The sequence below is a fragment of the Pleurodeles waltl genome, chromosome 12, assembly GCF_031143425.1.
Source record: "Pleurodeles waltl isolate 20211129_DDA chromosome 12, aPleWal1.hap1.20221129, whole genome shotgun sequence".
Classification (NCBI taxonomy): Eukaryota; Metazoa; Chordata; class Amphibia; order Caudata; family Salamandridae; genus Pleurodeles; species Pleurodeles waltl.
The window spans coordinates 230,515,093-230,542,488 of record NC_090451.1 but is presented as its reverse complement, the minus strand read 5'-3'; positions in this window follow the sequence as shown (position 1 = coordinate 230,542,488).

The following is a 27,396-nucleotide window of genomic DNA, read 5'->3' as shown; positions in this document are numbered from 1 at the left end:
ATGACCCCCGATGTTCAGGATCCTGGCAGTGGCGTACCCGGAGTTGGATGGGCGCTTGAGGGGATCACAGCAGCAACAAGGGGGTGAGTACACTCTCATTTTGCTGATTCAGCGCGCAGTGGAGATGTCTGGGTGGGGGAGGTGGGCTTTGGGTTTCCCTAGGCCAGGGCGAGTGTGCTAGTTAAGTCCCCTTTTTCAGGCAGACCCTGTGGCACCTTCCCCACCTGGGTACAGTGCCAACTACACCTAGTCCGGCTCCTGTGACATCCATGTGTGCAGATATCGGCCATAGCCTTGTAGGCCATTTACCAGGCATTGAATAGTGGACCCCAAGTGCGCGGCGTAGTGCAGGGTGCTTCTGTGTCTGTCATGTCCGCAAACGGTAGCGGTAATGCATGCACTCAACTTGTCTTTCTTCTGTCTCCCCCCCTTTTTGTGGTCTCCCTGTACATGTGTGCATTAGCATCATCAGGCGGAGGAGCAGTGGCACCGGAGCAGGAGGGCGCTGCATCCCACATGACCCTGGAGGGCGACACTACGGAGTCTGACAGGAGCTGACACCAGCGATACGGACTCGTCCTCTGATGGGAGCTCCCTTGTGGTGGCGGCCCCATCTGTGCGCCCTGCATCTACAGGTACAGACGCCACCCCCCTCCCCCTTCCTCCAGCACCACCCTCCCAGCAGTCCCGGCCCCAGTCACCCCTGCTGCCCTCAGTGAGGAGGCCATTGACCTCAGGTCCCTCACTGTTGGGCAGTCTACCATTTTGAATGCCATTGAGGGTGTAGAGAGACAGTTGCAGCAAACCAATGCATTCCTGGAGGGCATTCATTCTGATCAGGCACCCCTTCAGCAAGCTTTTCAGACTCTGGCCTCAGCACTGATGGCAGCCATTGTCCCTGTTTCTAGCCTCCCCCCTCCAACTTCCTCCACCCAGACCCAATCCCCTGTACCTCAGCCTACCCCAAGCACACCATCAGACCAGCATGCACACACCTCAACACACAAGGGAAGCTCAGGCAAACATAAGCACCACACATCCCACAGGCACTCACGCAAGCATCACACACATGCAGACATAGCAACATCCACTGCCTCCACTGTGTCCCCCTCCTCCTCGTCTCCCTCCTCCCTCCCAGTCTTGTCTCCACTCACACCTGCATGAACTACATCTACAGCCACTACGTTCATCACCAGCACACCCACCACCACACCCCGCTCACGTGCAGTCACCACCCCCACTACCATTCACACATCCCCTGTGTCCTCTCCCAGTGTGTCTGTGACGCCACCTCCCAAGGTACACAAACGCAGGCACACACCCACCCAACAGCCATCCACCTCACGACAGCCTCCAGCGCATGCACCTTCACCCAAAGTCACCAAACGTACACCTCCTACAACAACAACCTTTTCCTCCACTCCCAAACCACCTCCAGCTACCCGTCCCAGTGTTCCTAAGAAACTTTTCCTGTCCACCCTTGACCTCTTTCCCTCACCTCCCCCACCCCGTCAGTCTCCTAGGGCCCGACTCTCCAGGTCCCAACCTAGCACCTCAGCCACAACATCTCCGGGACCAGTGGTGCCAGTAGTCGCCGGATTCTGGAGTGCACCAGGCAGCAGGGCAGCCAGTGTGGCAAGGAGCCACGGCACGGACAGTCCCCCACCTGTCAAGCATCAAAAGTTGGCCAGTGCCCGGCGGGAGAGGGGGAAGACAACAGCCAGCAAAGCCGCTCCCAGGGGCACAGGTGGGAGTGTGGAGTCAGCAGCAACACCTTCCAAGGTGGGGAAGGGGCACAAGAAACCCGGCAAGTCTGGGAAGATCACCACGGCGGAGAAGACCGCCAGCTGGCCCAGACAGGACCACCAGAATCAGCCCCGCTGGCCCAGAGAGGACCGCCAGCAGCAGCCACGCTGCCCAGGAGGCAACCGCCAGCAGCCCGCTGCCCAGGAGGCAACTGCCAGCAGCTCCGCTGGCCCAGAGAGGACCGCCAGCAGCAGCCAGCTGCCCGGGAGGCAACCGCCAGCAGCCCGCTGCCCAGGAGGCAACCGCCAGCAGCCCCGCTGGCCCAGAAAGGACCGCCAGCAGCAGCCACGCTGCCCAGGAGGCAACTGCCAGCAGCCCCGCTGCCCAGGAGGCAACCGCCAGCAGCCCCGCTGGCCCAGAGAGGACCGCCAGCAGCAGCCACGCTGCCCAGGAGGGAACCGCCAGCAGCCCCGCTGGCCCAGAGAGGACTGCCAGCAGCAGCCCCGCTGCCCAGGAGGCAACCGCCAGCAGCCCCGCTGCCCAGGAGGCAACCGCCAGCAGCCCCGCTGGCCCAGAGAGGACTGCCAGCAGCAGCCCCGCTGGCCCAGAGAGGACCGCCAGCAGCTAAAGCGCTGCCCAAGACAGGACCGCCACAAGCACCGCTGCCCAAGACAGGACCGCCACAAGCACCGCTGCCAAAGACAGGACCGCCACAAGCACCACTGCCAAAGACAGGACTGCCACAAGCACCGCTGCCAAAGACAGGACCGCCACAAGCACTGCTGCCCAAGACAGGACCGCCACAAGCACCGCTGCCAAAGACAGGACTGCCACAAGCACCGCTGCCAAAGACGGCCCATGAGCGGCCACAAGCAGGATGAAGCACCCTGGGCACTCTTTAAAGGGTGCAAAATGCAAAAAATGGAATACATTTTGAGACAAATGAACTTGATTCAAAGTTGTTGCAGGCACAAAATTTGGGGCCAAAGTGGACCCTATAGCAGAATCTGTAACAGCATTAAGAAGCGGGTTTGGCAAAGATTATGCACTTATAATGGTCAAGTACATGGCTAAAGGCCAGACTATGCAATTCAGCAGCAGTGCCAGGCGATTTCAACAGTCAGGTCATGCACTTCCATCAGCCAGGCCATTCATTTTTAAAGGTCAGCGGGATACTCACTTGCAACACACAAGGCATACAGTCCTAAAGGTCAGGTCAAGCATTTTCTACAGATCAGGCATGCCATGGATTTTAAACGGCCACACTAAACGCTCTTAAAGGTTATGCTAGGAACCACAAAGGCCACACCAAGAACTTCCAATGGCTAACATACTTCCAAGCATAAGGTCAGGCACGTCCAACGTCCATGCTTTAAACTTCAAAGGAGCTGGTCATGTGCTATGTAAATTCAAAGATTACCCATGCTATTAAAAAACCAAGCCATGCAAATCCAAGACCAGCCCAATGTATTCTAAAGACAAAGGACTTTATTTAGAGTTTTCCTGATGGGTTACTTCGTAACAAACATGACAGATCTCCCCATCCGCCTTATTGCAAATGCCAGACGATGTACTACACTTGTTATAAAACAGACAAGATCTCCATCACTGTTGTGATGAAGTAACCCCACTACCAACCTCTAAATCACACCCAAAGACCAAGTCATGCAGATTAGGACAGACACCTGAAAGGCCAGACCGTGGATTTACAAATACCTGGCAAAGCACTTGCGAGAGCCAGGCCAAGTATCTCCTAGGACCATGACATGCACTTCCAACTCTCATGCTCTGGACTTTTAAAGTAATTGTAATTTTCTTTCTATAACGCGTACTACATCTGATGAGGCATTGAAGCATTTTTCGGCGAGCAGCACCCTACTCCAGAACCCAAAAGGATCAGTGGTGGATTACTATAGGGAAATATGAGTTAATTTCAGCAGTGGACACATGAGTCTGTTACATGGATTAAATAGAATAATGGAGGGATAGAAGAGGGAAGAATCTTAAGTGTTATTTGGGAGATCATAGTAGTAAGATGAGGTTTGGGATGAGTAAAAGGAGAGATGGAGGAGGTAAGAGCCTGTAGGACGGGATCGGGAAGATCAGAGTAGTAAAATGAGGTTTGGGATGAGTCAAAGGAAGGATACACGAAGGAAGAATTTAGAAGGGTTGTTTTGGAGATCACAGAAGTAAAAATGGGTTTGGGATGACAGAGGAGGGAAATCTAGAAAGGGTTATTTTAAAGATCATAATAGTGGAATGAGGTTTGGGATGAGTCAGAGTGGAGATAGAGGACAGATTGAAACAAGTATAGGGTGAGAGAGTAGTACATTGGACAGAGTGAAAGTTTTTTTTTTTTTTTCTTCCTTCTACAGTAGGAAGAGAAAAGTAATAAATATATAGATACAAGACTACATAGAAATGACATATATGTATAAGGAAGCTATTATATTGAGATTTCAAGTTTTACTGTATAAACACAGACTTTCAAGTGTTGCAGTATTTGGAGGTAATTTATGTTTTTTTAAATAAGTCAATGTTTGTTTAAATGTATTATTTTTTTAACTGTACATTTTCCTCAATATTTCAATAGCGATGTGCTTGTAGACAGTTGTGATAATATGAACCTATTGTGAGAGATAGAGCAGATACCCATAGGCATCTAATCAAACAACTTATATAAAAAGCAAGCAATGATCTATAAACATGTTAAGCAGTACATATATATATATATATATATATATATATATATACACACACACACACACACCCATATATATTTACCCGTAATATATACTTTTGTTAAGCATACCTGAACAGTATATATATATTTTGATAACCATAGTTAATATACATATTTGTTCAAAGAAATATGCATATCTAGATGGAAAATGTCACTTACCCAGTGTACATCTGTTTGTGGCATGGGACGCTGCAGATTCACATGCTATGCATATCCCGCCATCTAGTGTTGGGCTCGGAGTGTTACAAGTTGTTTTTCTTCGAAGAAGTCTTTTCGAGTCACGAGATCGAGGCACTCCTCCCATTTCGGCTCCATTGCGCATGGGCGTCGACTCCATCTTAGATTGTTTTCCCCGCAGAGGGTGAGGTAGGAGTTGTGTATATAGTAATAGTGCCCATGCAATGGAGTAAGTATATATGTACATAGTGTGATTAAAAAGTGATATATTTACAAATTTATAAATGTACAAGTTTATTTTCATCAACTTATAACGGCTACAGGCTCCCGGGGAGGTGGGAGGGCGGATGTGAATCTGCAGCGTCCCATGCCACGAACAGATGTACACTGGGTAAGTGACATTTTCCGTTCGATGGCATGTGTAGCTGCAGATACACATGCTATGCATAGACTAGTAAGCAGTTATCTCCCCAAAAGCGGTGGTTTAGCCTGTAGGAGTTGAAGTTCTTTGAAATAATGTTCGTAGTACTGCCTGTCCTACTGTGGCTTGTTGTGTTGTTAACACATCCACACAGTAATTTTTAGTGAATGTATGAGGCGTAGACTATGTGGCTGCCTTACATATTTCTGTCATTGGTATATTCCCTAGAAAGGCCATTGTGGCGCCTTTCTTTCTAATGGAGTGTGCCTTTGGTGTAATAGGCAGTTCTCTTTTTGCTTTAACATAACAGGTTTGAATACATTTAACTATCCATCTAGCAATGCCTTGTTTGGATATTGGATTCCCTGTATGAGGTTTTTGGAAAGCTACAAACAATTGTTTTGTTTTGCGAAATTGTTTGGTTCTATCAATGTAATACATTAGTGCTCTTTTAATGTCTAATGTATGTAATGCTCTTTCAGCTACAGAGTCTGGTTCTGGAAAAAACACTGGGAGTTCCACTGTTTGGTTTAAGTGGAACGGTGATATAACTTTTGGCAAAAATTTTGGATTTGTGCGTAAAACCACTTTATGCTTGTGTATTTGTATAAAGGGTTCCTGTATGGTAAAAGCTTGTATTTCACTTACTCTTCTGAGAGATGTGATAGCTATTAGGAAGGCTACTTTCCAGGTTAAGTATTGCATTTCACACGATTGCATGGGTTCGAATGGCGGACCCATGAGTCGTGTTAATACAATATTGAGGTTCCACAAAGGAACTGGCGGTGTTCTTGGTGGAATGATCCTTTTTAGACCCTCCATAAATGCTTTTATGACTGGGATTCTAAATATTGAAGTTGAATGTGTAATTTGCAGATAGGCAGAAATTGCTGTGAGATGTCTTTTAATGGATGAAAAAGCTAACTTAGACTTTTGTAAGTGTAGTAAGTAGCTTACAATGTTTTTTTGCGGATGCGTGTAATGGTTGAATTTTATTATTATGACAGTAATAAACAAATCATTTCCATTTATTTGCGTAGCAATATCTTGTAGTAGGTTTTCTAGCCTGTTTGATGACCTCCATACATTCTTGTGTAAGGTCTAGATGTCCGAATTCTAAGACTTCAGGAGCCAGATTGCTAGATTGAGCGATGCTGGATTCGGGTGTCTGATCTGTTGTTTGTGTTGAGTTAACAGATCTGGTTTGTTTGGTAGTTTTGATATGAGGCACTACTGACAGGTCTAGTAGTGTTGTGTACCAAGGCTGTCGTGCCCAAGTTGGTGCTATTAGTATTAGTTTGAGTTTGTTTTGACTCAATTTGTTTACTAGATACGGAAGGAGTGGGAGAGGGGGAAAAGCGTAAGCAAATATCCCTGACCAATTCATCCATAACGCATTGCCATTGGAGTGAGGCTGTGGGTACCTGGATGCGAAGTTTTGGCATTTTGCGTTTTCCTTTGATGCGAATAGGTCTATTTGCGGTGTTCCCCAGTTTTGGAAGTAGGTCTATAGTATCTGGGGATGAATTTCCCATTCGTGGATTTGTTGGTGATCTTGACTGAGATTGTCTGCCAACTGGTTTTGAATTCCTGGGATGTATTGCGCTATTAGGCGAATGTGATTGTGAATCGCCCAATGCCAAATCTTCTGTGCTAAGAGACACAGTTGTGATGAGTGTGTCCCTCCCTGTTTGTTTAAGTAATACATTGTTGTCATGTTGTCTGTTTTGACAAGAATGTGTTTGTGGGCTATTAGTGGTTGAAATGCTTTCAACGCTAGAAACACTGCTAGTAATTCTAGTTGATTTATATGAAGTTGTTTCTGCTGAGTGTCCCATTGTCCCTGGATGCTGTGTTGGTTGAGGTGTGCTCCCCACCCTACCATGGAAGCATCTGTTGTGATTACGTATTGAGGCACTGGGTCTTGGAAAGGCCACCCTTGGTTTAAATTTACAGGATTCCACCATTGAAGCGAGGTGTGTCTTTGGCGGTCTATCAACACTAGATCTTGAAGTTGACCCTGTGCTTGTGTCCATTGTGTTGCTAGGCACTGTTGTAAGGGCCGCATGTGTAATCTTGCGTTTGGGACAATGGCTATGCATGAGGACATCATGCCTAGTAGTTTCATCACTAATTTTACCTGATACTTTTGGATTGGGTGCATGCTTTGTATTACGTTTTGAAATGCTTGTACCCTTTGTGGACTTGGAGTGGCAATCCCTTTTTTTGTGTTGATTGTTGCTCCTAAGTATTGTTGTATTTGGCACGGCTGTAAGTGTGATTTTTGGTAGTTTAGTGAGAACCCTAGTTTGTGAAGGGTTTCTATGACGTTTTTTGTGTGTTGAAGACACTGTTTCTGAGTGCTGGTTTTGATTAACCAATCGTCTAGATACGGGAATACGTGTATGTGCTGTCTTCTGATATGTGCAGCTACTACTGCAAGGCATTTTGTAAATACCCTTGGTGCTGTTGTTATCCCGAATGGTAACACTTTGAATTGGTAATGTACCCCTTGGATTACAAACCTTAAGTATTTTCTGTGGGAAGGATGTATAGGTATATGGAAGTAAGCATCTTTGAGGTCTAATGTTGACATGTAGTCTTGTTGTTTGAGTAACGGGATTACGTCTTGAAGTGTCACCATGTGAAAGTGATCTGATTTGATGTAAAGATTTAGTGTTCTGAGATCTAAGATGGGTCTTAGAGTTTTGTCCTTTTTGGGTATTAGAAAATACAGGGAATAAACACCTGTTCCTTTCTGATGGTTGGGTACCAGTTCTATTGCGTCTTTTTGTAACAACAATTGGACTTCTAGTTATAATAGATCCAAGTGCTGTTTGGACATGTTGTGTGTTCTTGGAGGCACATTTGGTGGTAATTGTAGGAATTCTATGCAATAACCATGTTGGATAATGGCTAGGACCCACAAGTCTGTTGTTATTTCTTCCCAGTTTTGGTAAAAATCTGTGAGTCTTCCCCCCACTGGTGTTATGTGTTGGGGATTTGTGACACTGAAGTCACTGTTTAGTTTGAGGGGTCTTTGGGCTTTGGAACTTTCCTCTATTTTTAGGGAACTGTCCACCTCTGTATTGTCCCCGAAAGCCTCCTCGTTGATACTGGCCCTGGTATGTGGGTCTGGTTTGTGAGGTTGAGGGTTCTGTGCTTTGGGCCCGAAACCCCCCTCTAAATTGTGTCTTCCTAAATGTGCCTCTGCTCTGTGGGGAGTAGAGCGCGCCCATGGCCTTGGCCGTATCAGTGTCCTTCTTCAGCTTCTCTATAGCTGTGTCTACCTCCGGCCCAAACAACTGCTGTCCATTAAAAGGCATATTAAGAACCGCCTGTTGGATCTCGGGCTTAAACTCGGAGGTGCGTAGCCATGCGTGTCTCGGAATAGTGACCGCTGTATTCACAGTTCTTACGGCTGTGTCTGCTGCATCCATTGCCGATCGTATCTGGTTGTTCAAGATACTTTGGCCCTCTTCCACCACTTGTTGTGCACGCTTTTGGAACTCTTTGGGCAGATGTTCTATGAAGTGCTGCATTTCATCCCAATGAGCTCTGTCATATCTTGACAATAAAGCCTGGGAATTGGCAATGCGCCATTGATTGGCTGCTTGTGCTGCAACTCTTTTCCCTGCTGCATCAAACTTCCGACTTTCTTTGTCGGGTGGTGGTGCATCTCCAGAGGTGTGTGAATTTGCCCTTTTACGTGCTGCGCCTACTACTACTGAGTCAGGTGTCAGTTGTTGTGTGATGTACACAGGGTCTGTTAGGGGAGGCTTGTACTTTTTCTCCACCCTAGGTGTGATGGCTCTGCCTTTGACGGGTTCTTGAAATACTTGTTTCGCGTGTTTCAACATCCCTGGCAACATTGGGAGACTTTGGTACTGACTGTGTGTCGACAACAAAGTATTAAATAAAAAGTCATCCTCAATGGGTTCTGCGTGCAGTGCCACATTGTGAAAAGCCGCTGCTCTGGACACCACTTGTGTGTAGGCAGTACTGTCTTCAGGTGGTGATGGTCTTGCTGGGTAGCAGTCTGGACTATTATCTGATACTGGCGCATCATATAGATCCCATGCATCTGGGTAGCCCTGGCTGATCTCTGTGTGCGTTGGTGATTGCATCATCGTTGGGGTTGCAATTGGTGACGGTTGCGGTGAGTGGTGTGGTGATGGTTGTGGCGAAGAGTGAGGTGGAGTTACTGCTTTAGTCACTTTTGCTTGTGGTTGTTTTTCTTTGTCTTGGAAAGCAAGTTTCCTTTTCATCTTTATAGGAGGGAGAGTTCTTATTTTCCCTGTTTCCTTTTGAATATGGAGCCTTCTTTGTGTATAATCTAGCTCCCTTGCTTCTAGCTCTTGTCCAAATTTATGGCCTTGTAGTTGTTCTGAAAGGCCTTGTTCTTCGGAGTAGGAGCTTGTTTTCGGCTCCGAAGCTGGATGTTTTGGTACCAAAACTTTTTCTACAGTCTTTTTTGGCTCCAAAGCCACTTTTTTCGGTTTCGGTGTGCCGATCTCTCGGTGCTTACTTATCTCGGAGCTGTTATCTCTGTGTCGAGTCTGGTCGGAGCCAGGTTCTCGGTGTCGAGTATGCTCTCGACCGGAGTCGGATGACTTCGACACGTGTGTGCCCTTTTTCCGTGCCGATGGATGGTCACCGATTTTACGAGTTAAGTCATGGCCTGCCGGCGTCCCCTGGGCCTTTATGATTTTGGCGTGAGTTTTGGCCGGGGCTGGTTTACTCACGGTTTTCGGCATCTGCTCCGTTTCGGGCTCGTCCGAGTCAGCGATGAAGAAAGTCTCCTCTTCCTTGACGTCGTGGTGTCCTGACGACACCGATGCCATTTGAAGCCTTCAAGCTCTCCGGTCCCGTAGCGTTTTCTTCGACCGAAACGCCCGACAGGCCTCGCAGGTATCCTCTTTGTGTTCGGGGGACAAACACAAATTACAGACCAGATGTTGATCTGTGTAAGGATACTTGTTGTGGCATTCGGGGCAGAAGCGGAATGGGGTCCGTTCCATTAGCCTTGAAGACGAACGCAGTCGGGCCGACCAGGCCCCGCCGGGGGATAGAAGCCCCAAAGGGCTACCGGAGTTCTTCTTGATTCGGTGTCGATCTCCGTTAACTAACCCGATACCGAACGCAAACAATACCGTCGAATTTTTCCGAGATTTAACTAACTTTCCGAACTGAAACACGGAGCGAAGAGGAACACGTCCGAACCCGATGGCGGAAAGAAAACAATCTAAGATGGAGTCGACGCCCATGCGCAATGGAGCCGAAATGGGAGGAGTCCCTTGATCTTGTGACTCGAAAAGACTTCTGCGAAGAAAAACAACTTGTAACACTCCAAGACCAAGACTAGATGGCGGGATATGCATAGCATGTGTATCTGCAGCTACACATGCCATCGAACATATACATATAAACAAATTATAAATGTTTTCATAAAAAAGGGATATGCTGTTCATTAGTGTTTGAGTATGATGGTTATGTAAGAAAGAGCCAACTCTTGAGTAGTCTTCTGAAGATAGGATAGTTATCAGTGGATCTTTTATTGGGGGTAATGAATTCCATAGTTTGCCTGCTTGAACAGAGAAAGATGTACCACCCATGGGCGTCATTTAGAGGTTCTCAGGGGTCGCAGCTGTGACCCCGGTCTTGTTCTTTGTGACCCCCTGGCAATGTCTTTGCAACCCCTGGCCTCAGTGGTGGCAAAATCAGTGCCAGGAACACAGTGGCAGCTTACCTTATGGACATTGGTTGGGGCTTCATTCTGTTTTCTCTCAACTTTTTTTATCACATTAATAGTGAATAAGGTTTCATTATTCATTGTTAGTGTATTAAAAATGGAATACAATTACATGGAATATAGCCTTCTCTGGCAGCTGAGGTGAGGAAAAAAATGTAAACTGCTTTTAAATTTATATTGTGTGTGTGCTTGTGGGTAAGTGTGTGTTTATGTGAGCGAGAGTTTGTGAGTAAGTGTAAATGTGTGTATCTGTAAGAATGCATGTGTGGGTAAAAGTGAAGGTGTAAGTGTGTGTATGATGTCACTTCTGCTACTCCAAGCATTTTGGTGAATTGATGTTCATGGTACCACCTACTGTCTTTTTCTTGTTTGGTGGGGTTTTGAGGCAAGGTGCCAATCTTGAGTGGAGGTTCCTTTGTTGAATGCATTTGGTGATTTTAGTCCTAATGAAAAGTGGTTCTGTTCCATGAATTGCTTTGTAGGTGATACAAAGCAGCTTGAAGGTGGATCTTCTGGCAACCAGTAACCAATGTAAGGCCCTCAAGCCAGGAGAGATGTAGGCTTCTATCTTTACTTGTAGGAATAGTCTGGCAACCGAGTTCTAAATCGATTGTAGTCTTTTCATAGTTGTTAGGGATGATCCTTGGTAGAAACCATTGGCGTAATCCAGTTTAGACAGTACAAGAGAGATAGCAGCCTGGACATCGCGTGGAAATCCCAAGTAAGGGGAAGATGCGTTGCAGAGTTTTCATGGTGATAAAGCTAGAGCTTGCTAATTTGTCCATTTGGGCATTCATTGCTAACTTGGCGTCCATGGTAATTCCAATGTTTCTTAATTCCTTAGATAATTTAGTAGGTGGTCACAGATCGTCTGGCCAGGTGCAGAGTGGGTCATAATTTTTACACTCACCACATGTGAGTATTTACGTTTTGGAAGCATTCAATTTGAGATGGCTCCATGTCATCCACTGATCAACGGCTCCGAGGCAACTAAAGATTTCTGAGTTTTCAATATCTTTGGGGCTTTTCAGTTTAAGGGGTATTTATGTGTCATCTCCAGAGTTGTAGCATGTTTGCTTAAATTCACTGATCACTGCTGATAATAGAATGACTTCATGTAGATGTTGAAAAGCATGGTTGAGATGAATGAGCCCTACAGGATCCCTGCTTTTGTGAAGTACGGTTTGGATAAGAAAGGGAGAGTATGGATGACATTTGTTCTGTTATGAAGGCAGGATGTGAATTAGTCGAGAAGAGCAGTCCCCTCTATGCGGCCTTCGTAGAGTCTTTTTAATAGGGTGTCATGGTCAACTGTGTCAAAGGCAGCTGTGAGGTCCAAGAGAAGTAGTGCAGCAACCAGACTGCGTTGTACCATGCTTTAAAGGTCATCCTAGATGGTGACCAGGGCAGATTATGTGCCTATTCCTGGGCAGAATTCAGTTTGATAGTCTGAAAGTATGGAGTTATCTTCAATCAACTGTGACATCTGGGCAAATGCTGCTCTTTCTATCAGTTTGTCCAGGAAAGGTCCATTTGTAATTGGTCTGTAGGTGTTGGTAGTGTTATAAGGTTTGAAACTGCATCTAGAAACATGTCTAACAATGTTGCATTGCTAGGTGGTGGTCTGTAAAGGAGAAGGAAGTTATCGGAAGAGATTGGTGTAGGGTTGCATCTGGAGATGAGGGCCTCACATCCTTATATGGAAATGTAATCAGTTTTGGTAAGGTTTATTGTTTGCTTGAATATAACAACTAGTCCAGCTCCTCTTTTGTCTATACGATTTTGTGTGATCGTTTGACAGCCTGGAGGAACAGCTTCATCCAACACCGGAGCCATGTCATCTCTCAACCAGGATTCAGTTATGAAGAGTAAGTCAGTTTGTGTGTCAGTGAGTAGGTCGTAGATGTGGTGCTTGCTTTAAGAGCATGATTGAGCATTTATTAGTAGGCAGTTTAGAGATTGTGTTTTGGTAGTGGTGTAACTTTGTTTTCTAGAAGAGCGAGCAGTATATTTTGAACTTAAGTAAAGTAGAGTATGTATTTTGTTATCAAGAGAACTGATTTTCTAAGATTAGACCATGAACTTCGAAATGCTACATAGAGAATGAACTTAGATATATTAAGCTATGCACTTTAAAGGACAGCAGCATAGACTCCCAAAGTAAAGCCTGATATCGAACTTCCTATATCCTAGAGCACCCTTTGAAGTAATGCGAAGACAGGTGACTCTATGCTCACCCATAACTTCTGTGAAGAGACTAGGGAGTTTTGTGTTCGTTTCACTGAATTACATATTACTATATGCTCTACAACAGGGGTTTGCAGGGGAATATGTAAGATACCCATGGTAACTGCTCTGAAAGTCCAGGCCATGCATTTTTAAATGTCAGCTTATGAGTATACAAAGGCCGGACGAGGCAACTTAAAGTTCAGATTATGCACGTTCAAATATCAGGGTGTAAACATACAATGACTGGGATATGCATTTCCAAAACCTAAGAGATAGACAGTTCACCATCAAAGGTCAGAAGCTATCAACCTGCCCTCAAAAGTAATAGCCAGTACTGGGATCATTTGCCAGGGGACTATAGCTGCTTTCAAAACTTGTTGTTTCTGCACCTGGAAATTAAACCTTGTAATGAGACAAATGAATTTTGCCTTGCATCAAAAATCTTGTTCTAGCTTAGACAATACGCCTTTGTATAACAACGTCGGAAATTCCCATTTCATAATGTAAAATTATACACCAGCATTGACAAACTGCTATTTAACCTATACGCCTTGGTGTGATTACAGACCAGGGTACTATTGATAGAGAGAGGGACAAACATTTTAAGAGTGCTCACTGCATCTAAATAAGGAAATTAAATTTCAGAGGTTTCTATTTCTAGGAATAATCAGATTAAAGCAAACAGGGCTTGGGAGAACGTTCGTGACCAGGTAATGAGACCACAAATTTGTACGGGAGCTCAAGGCAACTCCAGTGCTCACCTTCCAGAACCACTCTTTATTTCTCCCATTTCCACTACGGTTCATAAGTGTTCCCCACTGCTCTTTACAGAAGCATTTATTGCTCTGACCAAAGGCCTGCCTCTACTGTGTACTAAGTCCTATCCACCTTCCAATGTGTTTCATCGACCACTCTCAGACTTTGGAGCCTGAAAGGCTCATGAATCTCCCAGTGCTATTTAAAGTCCACCTGACCTTTTTCTTAGCTGCTTATTCTGGTCACTGCCCACTTCGTTGACAGTCCCCACCACCTTCATGGTCTTGGCACCATGGGACAGGATGGCGCAGGTCATACAGAAAGTCACTTGCAAATGGTTATTGAGGAATTGGCAGATGTTGATCCACTCCTCTTAATCTCTCTATGCGCCTCTACGTCCTCACCCAAAGGACACTTCCAGCCCCCAAACGTCTCAGCATCTCTTCATTATTCTTTCCTTCCTTTGCCTCACAATCATCTGAAATTGTCACCGTAGCCTCCCAACTTCTCCTGCTTATCAATGCCTGTTGCACTCCTCTACTTCGGTCTGGTGTTAAAGGGGTGGCTGCATCATGGCTGTTGATGAGGGATTCTGGGTCCTCATCACATTACTGTATTTCTCCTGAATGGTTGCTTTTGTCAAACCTCCTTTCCACCTGCCCTTGCCACTGATATGATAGCAGTCAAAAGTTAGTGCCTTATGCCCACTGTGGCATGAAGTCCATTGTCAGAAGTTGTTCCAGTGTTTTTTTAAGAGATTCTCCTGGTCAGTGAGTGTCAGGATTTGTTGTGGTGACATCGGTGCATGTGGTATGCACTACTGTATACAGCCTCTGGTGAAATTGCGGGTAGCTCCTGGTGGGTTGTCTGAGGTGCACCCGATTTATACTCTTTGATGTCTGTCATTCCTGTAACAGCAGTGGATTCCTTTGTGCAAGGGGTCTTATGAGTGTCTCTGACTTGGAGCCAAATGTTCAGCAAAGGGTTATTTCATTGGGTCTGTTGCCCAAAAACCATGCACTCACAAAGCCAGCAGGTTTCGCATATGCGAGACCTACCTGTATTGTCAATGTTTTTAAAGGATGTTGTACAGCAGCATGCGCTGCTGTGCAACATGACTCAAAGTCAATAAAAAGAAAGCGATACGGCCCAGAGCTTTTACTGTTTATTTTAAGACATGTTGCACAGCAGTACATGCTGCTGAGCAATGCCTTTAAAACATTCGCAATACCAAATAGCTCTGTTTGAGCTAATGGGCTTTGTTAATGTTTTTTAAAGAGGATATGGTGCTACAGTCAGAACTGCCACCTATGGAACTGGGGAACCAGGTTCGAGTCTCTGCGCAACATCCTGTGATTATGGGCAAATCACGGAAACTCCCTGGGCCAAAAAAAATAATTATTATTGTGTACTTGTATAAAGTAAATGGTGCTCAAGTAAAGTGCTCCAAAACCCTATGGTCGGATTTGAGCTATAAACCTGGAAATAATAATTTTTAAAAAAAGCAACATGAGGGCAGAGAGTGGGAAACAAAGGCAGCAAGGTGAGTGGGTTAAAGAGAACAACAGTGGTGGTGAAAAGTAAATAAAAAAAAGAGTATCTCAAGGAGCCTGTGGCCACTGAAAAGACACTGGCAACAGGAAGCAGTACTTGGCCCAGGCTCCAAAGCAGTGACGAAGGAACAAAGACTAAAGCCAAAGAAGCTGCACAAGAGGAGGAGGCGTCAGCCAACAGAAAACAAGGAAACAAGTGACATGGGAGCCAACTGATTGTAAGTAAAGATAAGTAATGGGCGGGCTCTAAGTCCTTATAAGCTTCTTTGCTTTTTTTTAAGCTATAGCTTTTGCTGACAGTGCATGTGCACTTTTGATGAAAAATAAAACAAGAACCTTTGGTGCCATGGCTGTTGTCCTATAGGGGGTTGTTCTCTCTTTTTAGCCCCACATGAATACAGTGGTGACTTCTGGCAACAATGAAGTGTTAACCTGAGGCATGCAGAGATATTCAATTACTTGCATTTTTCGCACCACTTGCATCATTTGAGTTGAGTAACAAAAATATGATATTGCATCCAAACTACCTTTCAGGGTGAATGTGCTCTCTAGACAGACATGTTATATTATGTTCCAAGGGTTAGTACTTTTGTGTATCTAGGCCTTTTAAAATGCAGATTCCCATAAATAACGATTTCAGTGAATCACACATACATTTTTCGACAAATGTGATTGATTGATGAAGGATAACATTCATTATTTTTACCAATTTAAGATTCACACTTTTGTAGAAAATTATAGTTTTCCCATGAAGGAAAAACATTCCCACAGCAAAAGAGGGCAATATAATAAGTGTCTGACCAAGGGGAGAGCTGAAGCATGGGAAAAGGGTGGCCAAAAAACAAACACAAAAAAACAAAAAGAAAGAAAGAAAAAAAAATCCATGTTCCTTCCATAAAATTGCATTTAAGTCACAATCTTAGAGCTGTATTTTATTTATCTTAAAGAGGGCAATATGTTGACAAAAAAACTTTTTTTTTTTTGCTTTATAAAAAAGCTATGATTTAGAAAAAACCATGTTACAATGTACAGGCAGGTGCTGCATGCCACACCCACTGTCAGGCCCTGTGGCCAAACCTTGCGGCGCACACAGCCAAAGGGGTTATTGGTGAGTCAGGTGCAGTGCTGATCATAGACCAGGCCCTACAGTATTCCCCACTGCATACGGCCAAAAGTACATGGCAGGTGAGTTAAGAACAACTTTAAAAAGAAATACAGACATTGACCTGACAAACATAGTTTAAGGTTAGTTATTGCTCAGTGAATGTAAACAAGAAAGACCCTGAAATCTGCCATTTATGGTATGGAACGTGCAACGCAACTCACGCTTCACTATTCCAAAACAAGCTAACAAGAGCAAAACATGGAGGTAGCATGAGCTATGGTGTGCTTTTCACACTGTAGCTAACCTTTAACTGCAGTTATCTTCACTAAAAAAAAACAAAGGTTACAGGGATGTTATACTTAAGTTTAAAACTGACATGCACAAAACCATAGAAATGCAGAAATGTGGTTGTTACAGTTAGAGTTATTTGAAGTAACTATAACCTATGCCCTAAGGTAAGTGTAACTCAAACCATTGCCATGCAATTTCCTCATCAATAATATTACTGCACCTGCTGCAATGATAATACAAATGATATCATAGAAGATGTCATGACTGATTTAATGTGGGTTAATTCGCAGTGCATGTCCCAAGAAGGCTGCCAAAACCTCCTCGTAGAAGCATAAGATGTGTCGGATCCACAGAAGATCTGCGTTCCTAGATATAGACATTTCCTTTTCCTTTAATATCTCCAAAACTAATGAATGGATTTACACCAGATTATAAAAAGAGATCTTTCTAGACCAAGATCTAGCTTTCTTCTAGATTTGATGCAATTCCGTTCAGCGGTTTGGGCTGTAGTTATGTCTAAAATCACTATGGGAAATTACGTGGGGAAAACGTGTTTTGGGAACCCCCCCTTTTTCTCTGCCCCTGCTTGACAGATCACTCCAAAACATTCCAGACAGCAGCTGATGTGCACAGGGCACTAGCTTTGAATGTTTGTGAAGATTTGTCAGACGGGGCCAAACTTATTAGCAAAACAAAAAATGTTTTTCCTATGGAAATTAGGTCCTAACTATAATTACCTACTGGCGACTGCTATATATATATATATATATATATATATATACACATACATACATACACACACATTTATTTTGAAGCTAATTTCAAGAATTAGGTGCATTCTCTTTAGAGGGAAGGTCTAACCAGGAAAAACCACTTTTCTACTTCATCGGCATCTATTTGAAGCTAAGCCAGAGGGAAGTGCTATTGGGCCCATAGTTTCAGCTATCAGCAGCAATATTGCTGGATGACTAACATTCATATGCAGTAAGGAAGTATGGAAGAGTTTAACACATCCACTCTAAGCCCATTCTCACCAAAAGGGTCTCTTGGCTCCTTCTCACTTAAGAAATGGTGCCTGCCAAGGTGCAAAGTTTGAGTGGAGGTGATTTACCAGATCACTGACAAACGCTGGTATTGATTTGGGTTTCGTGTGATTAATGGAACATTCAAAGTAATTAGTGCAGACGATCTCTTATATCACAGCAGCTTTAAATAATGGATCTCTGAACACCGGAGCACCTTTCAATCAGCCTGACTGAGGTCCAAGATCCTATCACCTGATAAGTCATTTGGAAATTGGGCTCCCTGCCTACTGGATATCTTTCAGAAAAAGGCAGTCCTATTTGAATTGCCTTAGGTGGTCTATTTTTAGAGCGTGGCACCAGGAATCGGAGGAAACAGCAAAGCCAGAGGCTGTCAGAACACGATGGAGGAAATGAGGGGAACAACGGTGAGTAGTTTAAAGACTGTGATCTGACCACAAGTTTTTTTTACTTTGAGCTGTCAAAGTCATGAAACTGTCCCTCTGTCTAGTTGTGAAATTATCCTTGCAGGTATCCAATGGTGGCTGCAACCGAAAGGCAGGAAACACACTATTTCCACTCTACTGAAATAGACTCAGGGAGTGGACATCGACACTCAAGTTTCAAGTTTATTTATTTTTGCACGGTTAATTAAAACCACTGCAACATTAAAACCATGTTATAAAAAAAATCAATAAGACTAAAACCATTTCTACGGTACAGAGAATGAAGATAGGCAATAATGTTGGCAGTGTAATGAGTGTTCACCTACCTTATATATAAGAAGTAAAAACATTCACAAAAATGCATGATTTCAGTCCCAGCCGTCTGCCATAATTATTAACGTTTCATCTGTCAGATGTGTAAGGGAAGAGAACAGACCCAATCATAAGATGCACAATTACAGTCCTAACAACATGCCGGACATGCCTAGCCAGTGAAATAAAGTTCTTTCTGAGCAGCTACAGTATTTCTACAATGCAAAGAATCAGGATTTGTTGGTATTGCAATGATGGTTTTTCTGTCCTGTGTGCAAAAAGGCAAAGCATTCATAAAGTTCATGATTCTTGCTGAGCAGCTAAAGCAATTCTACAGTAAACAGAATTAGGACTGGCAGTTCTGTTGGCATTGCAGTGAGGGTTCTGCTGGCCTATGTGGAAAAAGGCAAAACATTCATAAAGTGCATGATTCCAGGTCCGGCTGCCTGCCATAATTATTAATGTTACAATGAGAGTTAATCTATCATATCTGCAAAAGTATCCAAACATTCCGTAAATTGCATAATTTCAGTCCCGGCTACCTGCCGATTATATAATGCATGTTGAGTGCTCTTGCTGTGCGCCTCCACAGACCGCTTACAGCTCATGTATATATCACCTAACAGCTAAATGAGCACTATAACATGTCAAGCGTCCAGAGGTGCCATGGGGTTCAAAAGTTCAGTCTTACTGGACGCCTTTAGGATTGCCAACGTGGATGGCCACTACTGCCATTCTCCTTTTTGTGTTGCTAAGGAGCCTCAAACAGCGGCAAATGTGCTGCAGCTCACTTAGCGCAGAGGTTCGACAAGTACATTTTTATTGGGCGCTACCAGGATTGCCACCATGGATGGTCATTGCTGCCATTTTCGTTTCTACCTTGTTAAGGAACCTCACAAGATGGCAATTTAGCTGCAGGTTCCTTGAGACAAAGCAGGCAAGGACCGCCTGCCTGCATGTACGGATTCCTCTTTGGTTAAAGAGTAGTTGCAGCATTATTCTTTGTTCAGCCAGTAGTAAGTAAAGTACAGTTTATTAGTTATTTAAAACCATAAACATACATCTTAAAATCATTAATTATACTAAATAAATAAAACAAAGAAAAAATCACGTTTGAGCTTACATGCACAGCAATCATTTAGCACATCTCCTATAGAGGTGAAGGTTTTGTAGTTCTAACTGGGTTTAGGGCACACACCTAATTACCAATTAATTCATTCAACCATTTATAGGTCTAAGAATTCTAACTAACTGCTAAACCGTACACCAACCCCTTGCGCCTGGTCATTTGCACAAAATATGCGTGGTTTAATGATACAATGGGAAGGTCAAGCTTACCCCCACATATACAGCCTAACTGGAAAGTACGTTGTGCAAACTTGCGTACAGGCAACTAATCAAGCTGAAGGTGCTTTGTGTTGCATAATTGGCAAAATTACTAGTACCAGGACTGAGTTCTTCTTCAGGCCAGTGGGGTCAGAAAAACTCTAATAATCAATGACCCTCATGCCCTGCACCCAACTCTGAAGTGGTTTTTCCTGGTTAGACCTTCCCTCTAAACAGAATGCACCTAATTCTTGAAATTAGCTTCAAAATAAATGTGTGTGTGTGTATGTATGTATGTATGTATGTATGTGTATATATATATATATATACATATATATATATATAGCAGTCGCCAGTAGGTAATTATAGTTAGGACCTAATTTCCATAGGAAAAACATTTTTTGTTTTGCTAATAAGTTTGGCCCCGTCTGACAAATCTTCACAAACATTCAAAGCTAGTGCCCTGTGCACATCAGCTGCTGTCTGGAAAGTTTTGGAGTGATCTGTCAAGCAGGGGCAGAGAAAAAGGGGGGGTTCCCAAAACACGTTTTCCCCACGTAATTTCCCATAGTGATTTTAGACATAACTACAGCCCAAACCGTTGAACGGAATTGCATCAAATCTAGAAGAAACCTAGATCTTGGTCTAGAAAGATCTCTTTTTATAATCTGGTGTAAATCCATTCATTAGTTTTGGAGATATTAAAGGAACAGGAAATGTCTATATCTAGGAACGCAGATCTTCTGTGGATCCGACAGATCTTATGCTTCTACGAGGAAGTTTTGGCAGCCTTCTTGGGACATGCACTGCGAATTAACCCACATTAAATCAGTCATGACATCTTCTATGATATCATTTGTGTTATCATTGCAGCATGTGCAGTAATATTATTGATGAGGGAAATTGCATGGCAATGGTTTGAGTTACACTTACCTTAGGGCATAGGTTATAGTTACTTCAAATAACTCTAACTGTAACAACCACATTTCTGCATTTCTATGGTTTTGTGCGTGTCAGTTTTAAACTTAAGTATAACATCCCTGTAACCTTTGTTTTTTTTAGTGAAGATAACTGCAGTTAAAGGTTAGCTACAGTGTGAAAAGCACACCATAGCTCATGCTACCTCCATGTTTTGCTCTTGTTAGCTTGTTTTGGAATAGTGAAGCGTGAGTTGCGTTGCACGTTCCATACCATAAATGGCAGATTTCAGGGTCTTTCTTGTTTACATTCACTGAGCAATAACTAACCTTAAACTATGTTTGTCAGGTCAATGTCTGTATTTCTTTTTAAAGTTGTTCTTAACTCACCTGCCATGTACTTTTGGCCGTATGCAGTGGGGAATACTGTAGGGCCTGGTCTATGATCAGCACTGCACCTGACTCACCAATAACCCCTTTGGCTGTGTGCGCCGCAAGGTTTGGCCACAGGGCCTGACAGTGGGTGTGGCATGCAGCACCTGCCTGTACATTGTAACATGTTTTTTTCTAAATCATAGCTTTTTTATAAAACAAAAAAAAAACTGTTTTTTTTGTCAACATATTGCCCTCTTTAAGATAAACAAAATACAGCTCTAAGATTGTGACTTAAATGCAATTTTATGGAAGGAACATGGATTTTTTTTTTCTTTCTTTCTTTTTGTTTTTTTGTGTTTGTTTTTTGGCCACCCTTTTCCCATGCTTCAGCTCTCCCCTTGGTCAGACACTTATTATATTGCCCTCTTTTGCTGTGGGAATGTTTTTCCTTCATGGGAAAACTATAATTTTCTACAAAAGTGTGAATCTTAAACTGGTAAAAATAATGAATGTTATCCTTCATCAATCAATCACATTTGTCGAAAAATGTATGTGTGATTCACTGAAATCGTTATTTATGGGAATCTGCATTTTAAAAGGCCTAGATACACAAAAGTACTAACCCTTGAAACATAATATAACATGTCTTTCTAGAGAGCACATTCACCCTGAAAGGTATTTTGGATGCAATATCAGATTTTTGTTACTCAACTCAAATGATGCAAGTGGTGCGAAAAATGCAAGTAATTGAATATCTCTGCATGCCTCAGGTTAACACTTCATTGTTGCCAGAAGTCACCACTGTATTCATGTGGGGCTAAAAAGAGAGAACAACCCCCTATAGGACAACAGCCATGGCACCAAAGGTTCTTGTTTTATTTTTCATCAAAAGTGCACATGCACTGTCAGCAAAAGCTATAGCTTAAAAAAAAGCAAAGAAGCTTATAAGGACTTAGAGCCCGCCCATTACTTATCTTTACTTACAATCAGTTGGCTCCCATGTCACTTGTTTCCTTGTTTTCTGTTGGCTGACGCCTCCTCCTCTTGTGCAGCTTCTTTGGCTTTAGTCTTTGTTCCTTCGTCACTGCTTTGGAGCCTGGGCCAAGTACTGCTTCCTGTTGCCAGTGTCTTTTCAGTGGCCACAGGCTCCTTGAGATACTCTTTTTTTTATTTACTTTTCACCACCACTGTTGTTCTCTTTAACCCACTCACCTTGCTGCCTTTGTTTCCCACTCTCTGCCCTCATGTTGCTTTTTTTAAAAATTATTATTTCCAGGTTTATAGCTCAAATCCGACCATAGGGTTTTGGAGCACTTTACTTGAGCACCATTTACTTTATACAAGTACACAATAATAATTATTTTTTTTGGCCCAGGGAGTTTCCGTGATTTGCCCATAATCACAGGATGTTGCGCAGAGACTCGAACCTGGTTCCCCAGTTCCATAGGTGGCAGTTCTGACTGTAGCACCATATCCTCTTTAAAAAACATTAACAAAGCCCATTAGCTCAAACAGAGCTATTTGGTATTGCGAATGTTTTAAAGGCATTGCTCAGCAGCATGTACTGCTGTGCAACATGTCTTAAAATAAACAGTAAAAGCTCTGGGCCGTATCGCTTTCTTTTTATTGACTTTGAGTCATGTTGCACAGCAGCGCATGCTACTGTACAACATCCTTTAAAAACATTGACAATACAGGTAGGTCTTGCATATGCGAAACCTGCTGGCTTTGTGAGTGCATGGTTTTTGGGCAACAGACCCAATGAAATAACCCTTTGCTGAACATTTGGCTCCAAGTCAGAACCACTCATAAGACCCCTTGCACAAAGGAATCCACTGCTGTTACAGGAATGACAGACATCAAAGAGTATAAATCGGGTGCACCTCAGACAACCCACCAGGAGCTACCCGCAATTTCACCAAAGGCTGTATACAGTAGTGCATACCACATGCACCGATGTCACCACAACAAATCCTGACACTCACTGACCAGGAGAATCTCTTAAAAAAACACTGGAACAACTTCTGACAATGGACTTCATGCCACAGTGGGCATAAGGCACTAACTTTTGACTGCTATCATATCAGTGGCTAGGGCAGGTGGAAAGGAGGTTTGACAAAAGCAACCATTCAGGAGAAACACAGTGATGTGATGAGGACCCAGAATCCCTCATCAACAGCCATGATGCAGCCACCCCTTTAACACCAGACCGAAATAGAGGAGTGCAACAGGCATTGATAAGCAGGAGAAGTTGGGAGGCTACGGTGACAATTTCAGATGATTGTGAGGCAAAGGAAGGAAAGAATAATGAAGAGATGCTGAGACGTTTGGGGGCTGGAAGTGTCCTTTGGGTGAGGACGTAGAGGCGCATAGAGAGATTAAGAGGAGTGGATCAACATCTGCCAATTCCTCAATAACCATTTGCAAGTGACTTTCTGTATGACCTGCGCCATCCTGTCCCATGGTGCCAAGACCATGAAGGTGGTGGGGACTGTCAACCAAGTGGGCAGTGACCAGAATAAGCAGCTAAGAAAAAGGTCAGGTGGACTTTAAATAGCACTGGGAGATTCATGAGCCTTTCAGGCTCCAAAGTCCGAGAGTGGTCGATGAAACAGATTGGAAGGTGGATAGGACTTAGTACACAGTAGAGGCAGGCCTTTGGTCAGAGCTATAAATGCTGCTGTAAAGAGCAGTGGGGAACACTTATGAACCGTAGTGGAAATGGGAGAAATAAAGAGTGGTTCTGGAAGGTGAGCACTGGAGTTGCCATGAGCTCCCGTACAAATTTGTGGTCTCATTACCTGGTCACGAACGTTCTCCCAAGCCCTGTTTGCTTTAATCTGATTATTCCTAGAAATTGAAACCTCTGAACCGTACACCAACCCCTTGCGCCTGGTCATTTGCACAAAATATGCGTGGTTTAATGATACAATGGGAAGGTCAAGCCTCCCCCACACCCACATATACAGACTAACTGGAAAGTACGTTGTGCAAACTTGCGTACAGGCAACTAATCAAGCTGAAGGTGCTTTGTGTTGCATAATTGGCAAAATTACTAGTACCAGGACTGAGTTCTTCTTCAGGCCAGTGGGGTCAGAAAAACTCTAATAATCAATGACCCTCACACCCTGCACCCAACCATAAATAATTCTTTAAAACGTTGTTATCCACCGGTTAAGAAGGACAAAACAACACTAATCATGCAATAGGTGAGCAAGAAAAATTAAACTGATTCATAAAAGTTTTCAACTTCCATTAGCTTGTGGGGCCCTGGAGCGAGTGCTGTTGCTCCATACTGCGTTGGCTAAATGTACTAGATGAATCATTGGGATAGAGAGCAATGATCTTCAGACCCTGCCCCTAGCAACCCTACCATATACAAGAGATTACAGCACCTCTAGCCATGCAGAACACACTGTCAAATTAGGAGTTATATGATTTTGGTGACAATAGAGAGGGGTTAGTAAATAAAAAAGCAGCCCTCCCCAATACCCTGGTTAGACCCCTGACGATGACTTCAACGGATTATGAAAAATAGCTAAGAAATGCACCAGCCGGATATTCAACATATAATTTTGAGGATTTAGGGCCTCGATTGCTGCCGACCCACAGGTTCTGACACTCTGGGCTAAAATGTCTTTGCACAGTAGGACCCTTCAATCAATTAATAGGTTTGGACATAGAATGTGCCACAGGTTTAATTCGACTGATGAGACATGCGTTGCTCTAAATTTGCCACCTTCAACCTCGCTGCAATTTTCACAAATCTATTTCCAACAAGAGCAGCCCATTTTATTTTGCTTCTTGAGATCACCTGAGCACAAAGGCTGAGGTCTACAGCTTACACCAGAAGCATAAGGTAGCCTTAAAGGCCAAGAAATTCAATGCCTGCAAGTTCCCTTCCACACGTATCACTGGGCACATAGTGATTTTGAGGAGCCCTAACAATCTTTTCAGGCATTTACCCTCACACTTCTCCCAGCTGGCCTCTATACTTAAAGTCAGCAATTCTGCTCCATATAGGCATTGAGTTGGAACCATAGCATTATAAGGATAAGTTACTTAGCTGTAAATCCTAGTTCTCTTCCAGGGGTATCATCATCAATGTCATAAACACTGAATATTCCCGCCCATGTGTAGGGGCCCCGGAGCATATACAAACACACATGTATATGTATGAAATATATAAATAAAATGTAACATTTTTAGTAGAGAATTTCAGTACAAATATATTATATACATGTGTAAGCAAGAATGCAGTCTATGATGAGACAACAGGCTAAAATGCTTTATTTTTTGTGAAGTTTTTTTTCTTTTTTTAACATGAATTCAACTCTTTAATTAAGGGTAAAAAACCTTCCACAACCAAAGTAGAAGGAATAGAAAGTATAAACAGTGCATTGTAAAAGAAAAAAACTACATTGAAAATAAAGGGGCATTATTAGCCAATAGGCTGCATTCAGGTTAACACAGCAGAACCAAAAAACTGGCACTGTGCCTTTAAGACCCTGAGCACCTCCAGTATCCCACCATGCCTCAGAGGTGAGAGCGAGGTCAGTTCTTTTTTTCCGGCTCCTTCTGTGAGGATCCTGAAGCTTCGAACTCTAATTTTTCTGTTTTTTTTTGCAAGAAAGATATTCTTAAAACCTTTTTTCTCTGCTTTACTCTACGGTTTACCTGATTGCCTGAGTAAAGTAACACCTTTTCTCAAACAAATGTCTTAACTTTTTGTAAAATGCCCTTCTAGTGGGAAAAAGAAGGCCCAATCAGATCCACACTCTGTGTGCATAGTGTGTTTGCCACAGAGTCACTGCCCGACACCTGCAAGCACTAGAAGACTGTAAGAATCTATCTAGGAGAACTCTGAAGGACAGAGAAAGGATTTGTCTACATGGGCTTCATGAGAGAGAGAAAACATCCTCTCTTCCTAAGAAGATTTCCAGAGACTCTTCTGACAAGCGACAAGCCAGATCGACATCAGCTGGTAGGAAAATTCCTGTTTGATCACCGTCGACATCATCGCTTCCGTCATCGCATCAACATTGCCAACGGACATGGAAGGGTACACCGCCGTCCACGGAGATTCGGACAACGTCGAGAGACATGGCGTTGAGGAAACAACTCCCTCATTGGGATAGTTCTCCATCGACGGTCACCCACCGATCGACGTTGAGTAAGCACAGGAGTGCTCATACGCCATCAAAGGCAAGATCCCCGACGTCGAGACATCCAGCGCCAAAGTCGGCCTCAAGAGCACGGTCGAGGTCGGCAAGGTCAAGACACCATTCGACAACAAGATATTTGCCGCCGTTGGGCGGCCATATGTATTTTAAAGTTTTATTAGGCCTTCAATAATGGATAACGCACATGCTTCCACCATTTCTTTATGCAGGCTCTAGTGTCACTTATTATTAAACAACATCCGTAGATATTTGTATGAGGATACCACCTTCACCACGTTGTTACATTGCACCCACTTGCATGCGTTTGTTTTCCTAAAATTTATTATTTTTGTTTTCTCCAAATGAGCCTTTAACTTGTTAGCCACCCAATATGAATTGAACTTTCCAGCTTCCTCTGAAGGCCCACTTGGGTTAGATCTAAAATGTCCAGGTCATCCACACATAGGAAGCACGATATGTGCCTACCCCCCATTTTCGGCAAAAAGGATTTTGTGTTATTGAGGTAGTTTCGCAAATCTGCTAAAAATAAAGAAAACAATGTGGGAGCCTAAACGCAAGCCCTTCTTAGACCGTTATCCATCGGGAATCTTGTAGACAGAGTCCGGTTTAAATCCAGTTCTACTTGGGCCCAATTTTGTCAATGCCATACCTAGAGGATTACATGTACACTACTGGGGATAGGGAGATGACCAAGCTTGTCCCACAGAATGGTGCGGTCCACCAGGTCAAAGCCTGAACTGAAATTAACAAAACAATAAAAGAGGCTCCCCGTCATTGCTATTGCCTTCTCCCCAAGAGTCCACACTGAAACAATGGTCTATCATAGAGTGACCACTTTTAAAACATCCTTGTGCCATCAGGACAAGATTCTCAATTCTCGCGCCAATCTTTCAAGGATCCTAAGATCACCTTAGAATACAATTTAGCTCCACATCAAGCAAATTTATTAAACGATAATTTCTTGGATCATCCAGTTCTTTTCTTGTGGATCGGCTTAATTATTGCACCCTTCCAACTTAGCAGGAAGCTACTCGTCTTTGTT